The sequence below is a fragment of the Neltuma alba genome, unplaced genomic scaffold (assembly GCF_004799145.2).
Source record: "Neltuma alba isolate B1F8T4 unplaced genomic scaffold, ASM479914v2 tig00012045_pilon, whole genome shotgun sequence".
NCBI classification, from domain to species: domain Eukaryota; kingdom Viridiplantae; phylum Streptophyta; class Magnoliopsida; order Fabales; family Fabaceae; genus Neltuma; species Neltuma alba.
Genome location: NW_021636610.1, coordinates 28,042 through 33,848, shown reverse-complemented (window position 1 = coordinate 33,848; position 5,807 = coordinate 28,042). Strand labels below are relative to the sequence as shown.

The 5,807-nt window shown below is 35.6% G+C and overlaps 1 pseudogene; it reads left to right on the top strand.

Annotated features, from left to right (window-relative positions):
• Positions 1–1,643: 1,643 nt before the first annotated feature.
• Positions 1,644–5,221, top strand: LOC114721555 (flavonoid 3'-monooxygenase-like; annotated as a pseudogene).
• The last annotated feature ends 586 nt before the right edge of the window (positions 5,222–5,807 follow it).

Genomic DNA, 5,807 nt, shown 5'->3' with positions numbered 1-5,807 from the left:
TTAAAAAATTGAGTTGGACCAAGTCATATTATTAGAATCAGTTATAAACGAATTAAAATTTTAAAGAGTAATAAGTATTTTTTTTTCCTAAATAAAACGGGAGGTTCGAGGCAAGGAGGAAGGCAGAGAATTGCGAAGAAGCAGGTGAGAAAGATGAAGGGTTACTAAAATAAAGTAAGTAAAGGACAGTGACGGTCTTCGGAGTCAACAAGTCTTCTCCTTAAGAGGGAGCATAACATGCGCCTACCAACCTCAATGCCATATACCTATCTTTTTCTTTTTTTCCTCCGACATTAATGGCCTCTTCATTCTTGCTATATATTCAAACATATTAATTTCAACTTCCATATGTGTGTGTCTCTGTGTGTATGCTGTGGAAATTTCAGTAAGAAAATTAATATCCCCTTTTCTTTTCTGTGCTTTCTTTGACGATTTTCCAAGTCAGCCCTTTTTTTCCGCCCTCCATAATTTCGATATTTTTCTCCCATGACGCGCTTGATAATTTGTAAAAGGGAATTAATTATAGTGGTAGGTTATTTGAAAAACTTGTGTAGAAACGAGTAATAAAATTTGTAAAATTTTTAATTTAATAATAAAATATCATATGAAGATTTGTGAAGATTCCTCACTTAAAAAATCCTGAGCTATAGAGTGAGGAAAATTTTTACAATTTTTTGTATACAATAGAATTCGTCTTCCGGGATCGGGCCCACAGGACAAAAGAACAGAGGCAATACTGGAAGTAAGTTGCCTCGTCGCTTCTTATTCTTTTTTTATTTTTTTTGGTCGAGTGACCTGGCGGCCGGTCACTTCTTTCTTCCCCATTTATTTTTGTTTGACCTGGTTCTTGCCCATTATCTCACTCTCCAATTCTATGCTGCTTCCCAGAAATTCATCAGAGTTTAAATTTTAGTACATGATAGTAATAATAATAACTAAAAAGAGCACGTGTCTCAGCCTCTTTTGAAATTTATTGCCCTTTATTTTAAATTATTTTATTGAAGTTTGATTAGCTTATTTTATTTATTTATTTTATTTTTATTAATTTCAATTTTCATAATTTTTTTGGGGGTTCGCTGGCTCACCAAAACTAGAATATATCTGCAAGTTTCAAAAATGTTTATAAAAATACTTATAAATCGTTATCAATAAAATCTTCACATCGTTAATAAGTTAGTTATAATTTCGCAATATTAAATAAATATAGAACATTGTGTCTGGGAGAAAAAAATGCTTTTGAAATGAGTTTCAGGATCATAAAAATAAACACAATGCATCGCAGAATTAAAAAAAAGACGCTCCGCTTATCATTACATTTTTTTGTTATGTTTTCTTGTTATCTTTAATATAAAATTTAATTGATTAATTTAAGACAATTAATAAAAAAAAAAAATTACTTAATTATAATATATATTACATAATTTTTTTAAGATACTTACATGTATCATTAAACTGGCAAAGTGGATCTAAATTAAATTTTTCACGAACTTTTGACCCAAAAATAATTAAACTTCCGCGAACAAACCTGATGACTAAAACCTGTAAGAAACAGAAAACGACAAATTTTTTTTTAGTTGTTTGTTGCCACCAATAAACTTTCATGCTCTATAAATACCTGCGATTGCCCAACACGGAGTTACGACACAGCACAAAATCACACACAGCATTTCTTATTTCAAGCTTTAGCTTGCCGTTCTGTAACCCCAAAAAAAAAAAAAAAACAGAAAGAAAAATCATACCCAGCATCACCCAATAACTATGGCAACGGAATTGGTGGCAGGCCTTCCAAGCGCAGCCGTATGGCTCGCGACCACCGCCGTCCTCCTCCTCTTCGGGCCGCTACCTCCGCCGCCGGCAATACAAGCTGCCCCCAGGCCCACGGCCCTGGCCCATCATCGGTAACCTCAACCTCATCGGCCCCTCCCCCACCAATCCATCCACGCCCTATCACAAAAATACGGCCCCATCATGCATGTCTGGTTCGGAACCAAACCGGTCGTCGTCGGCTCCTCCGTCGAACTGGCTAGAGACTTCCTCAAAACCCACGACGCCGCCTTGGCCGGCCGCCCCAAGTTCTCCGCCGGCAAGTACACCACCTACAACTACTCCGACATCACGTGGTCTCAGTACGGCCCATACTGGCGACAAGCTCGCAAAATGTGCCTCACCGAACTGTTCAGCGCTAAACGGCTCGAATCCTACGAGTACATCAGAAGAGAAGAACTTAGAGCCGTTCTGAAAGAACTCTACTATTCAGCGAACAAAACCATAGTACTGAAAGATCATCTCTCTACTCTGAGCCTGAACGTGATCAGTAGGATGGTGCTGGGGAAGAGGTACCTGGAGAAGAGCCAAAACGCGATCGTTTCGCCGGAGGAGTTCAAGAAGATGCTGGACGAGCTGTTCTTGTTAAACGGAGTTCTGAACATCGGAGACTTCATTCCATGGATTCATTTTCTGGACTTGCAGGGCTATGTAAGGAGGATGAAGGCGTTGAGCAAGAAGTTCAACAGATTCATGGAACATGTTCTGGATGAACACAACGAAAGAAGAAGAGGGAATCCAGATTATGTAGCTAAAGACATGGTGGATGTTCTTCTTCAGCTTGCAGACGATCCTACCCTCGAAGTCAAGCTTGAGAGGCATGGAATCAAAGCCTTTACTCAGGTAATTAATTTCTTTATTTGTTTATTCTTCTTAGTTAAATTAGGAAAGGGTATATATGTCATTTGATATCGTTTGTGAAGAAAACAATGAGCCGCCTTAGGTAATTCGTTGATTGGGAAGTTTAGTTTTTGTTTCCTAGTCCTTGTCCATCGATCCCGGTGAGATTCACAGGTTAAACGAAATATATTATTCATAACAACACTTTTAATTAAATAGTATTAAATTTTTATTATAGTTAAAAATATTGATAATATATTTTTTCAAAAAAAATTAAACGCATAACTTTAAAGGATGGGATATAAGGGTAGCAACACGTTGGTGACATTTTTTCTTTTATCATTAACGGAAGCATTCATACTATTTTTTATTGAGAGTTTTACGAGTTTGAATTTATAACATCAACTCTAAAAGCCGGTCAAAAAAAAAACTCTAAAAAATTATAAAAGAGATGTTTAAATGTCTATTATTAAAGATTTAAATACCAACGAGTGATGCTGGTAAAAAAAAAAAACAATGAGTGATGTGATGGCTCGCATATTTAAATTGGATGATTGTTCGCTATCTTATGGTCATCGTTGGGAAGAAAAGTCCAAATCGGCACATTATTTGAGGGAAAAGATCAAATTTGCAGAAGATAAAATAAAGTGGTTGAATCATGGAAGAACGAGTTACATAGTGCGTAGTATTATTAAAAAAAATCTAGTCCTCATTCGGTCCTCTTCCCTAGCGATTAAACAGAGTCACGTACAGAACTGCGGGTTGAGCGACCGAAATGATTGAACCTAAAAAACGGAATTAGGAAATGACCTAAACTTTTGTTTTTATTTTTGGCCTTGAAACTTTTATTTTGATGACACGTACGAAATGTGAAGAATCATAATTATATTAATTAAATAATCTTGAAGTGAAATATGGTTTAACATTTGAGATATTATGTGGTCTGTTTTTATTTGATTTTATATCCTACTCATCCGTCAAGTGGGCCTTACCTTCATTATTTATTTGACTGTATAATTATCTGTGACGGAGGAAGTATCCACGTGGAAGGAGGGCTCGTTAGAATAATCTCTCATCACTCTTAACTGAACATTTCTCGGCCGTGTGCGACTTTCTTCACCATGTTGTGTGCGTGTGTAATTGTTTTGCTTTATCTTTGTTGTTAATTAATGCCTGTTTATATTGGGGACCGAGTGACTAAAAAAACCTTATATATATGTTTTGTGAGTTAAAAATACACTTAAATAAAACGATGAAATAGCATTTCTTAATAATATTATTTCTGATCTTTAATATAAGAGTTTGTTTGATTTTTATTTTATACTTAAATATAAGACTCTAATCCACTTTGTCTTTCATATTTATTAATTTTTTTGTAGATAGTTTTTCTAATAATAATAATTCTAGCCAATACATTTTATTAATAAGAATATTTTAGAAAATACAACACCTATTATAACAAAATAACTAATTTAATTTATTTTTTTAATTTATTTAAATCAATTAATTAATTTTTATATTAGGATTGGAATTAGTACTGAACAACTTAACCTTATTATAATACCTTTAGCGCCCCTTGTACTATTTTTTCATCCTAAATGATAAACTTTTTGTTCACAGTAATTGAAAAAGTGTTCCAAAGTCATTGAAGTGATAAAGAAATGCTCCTGCTCCTGGCTTCTCTGTCATCATGATTTCACATCAATCATATATATTCTGTTATTTTGATTTCTTTTAAATGAAATCTATCACGTGGGATGGCAGGACTTAATAGCTGGAGGCACAGAGAGCTCAGCAGTAACGGTGGAATGGGCAATCTCGGAGCTTCTGAGGAAGCCGGAGATATTCAAGAAGGCGACGGAAGAGCTGGACAGAGTGATCGGAAGAGAGCGGTGGGTGGAAGAGAAAGACGTCCCCAACCTACCATACATCAACGCGATCGCCAAAGAAACCATGAGGCTCCACCGGTGGCTCCGATGCTGGTTCCCAGAATGGCCAGAGAAGACGTGAAGGTCGCCGGCTACGACATCCCCAAAGGAACACAGATCCTGGTCAACACCTGGACCATCGGAAGAGACCCTGCAGTATGGGAAAACCCTAACGACTTCGAACCAGAGAGATTCTTGACAAAAAACATCGACGTGAAGGGACATGACTTCGAGCTGTTACCGTTCGGAGCAGGAAGAAGAATGTGCCCAGGTTATCCTTTGGGGATAAAGGTGATTCAGGCGAGCTTGGCGAATATGTTGCATGGGTTTCATTGGAGACTGAAGGATGGCATGAAGAAGGAGGATTTGAGTATGGAGGAGATTTTTGGACTCTCAACCCCAAAGAAATTTCCCCTTGAAACTGTGGTTCAGCCCAGACTTGCTCCTCATCTTTACTAATATATATATATATATATATATATATATATATGCGCGCGCTATTAGCTACCTATAATATAAGTTTCATCTCCAATAAGGGTAGTGAGCGTTTGAGAGATGGAGTATTATTGTAACTCAATCAATATGATGATTATGGGCAATACTATATTTCTGGGTTTCCTTACATTTCCTATCTTATTCTCTTGAATTTTTTAGATAATTAATGTCCCGGGAAAAGTTAGCATTTCATGAAAAAAAAAGTTGGAAAAATTACCCTCAAACACCTATTCAGAGAATTAAGTTTCTGAAATTCGTAAAAAGTGTGTGTGTGAGGTTAGTTATATATATATATATATATATATATATATTATGAGGTTTTTGAGAGCAGGGCATGAAGACATATGTTGAAGTTAAGTAGGAGATATTGAGCTATTAATTAATTCTTCAACCAAATATTTATAAGCTATCTTCCCAAAAACAATTAATCTAAAATAGTTTTGGTAAAAGAGTTGTTCATTCTTTTAAGGGTTAACGTTCAGGGTGTTAAAAAACCTCTAAAGCTGAAAAGAAATATTTTAATAAAATTACAAAATATTTGAGAATATTAGGCATGCTTGCAAAAATATTTGAAAATGTTGACTGAATCACTAGATATTTTAGACTATCGAGTGCACTTGAAAAGATACCTTGAATTATTGGATAACATTTAACCTTTTGTAATTGAAAAAGCAACGTCTCACCTACGACGGAGCATCACACTATTAAACTTCAAAAGCC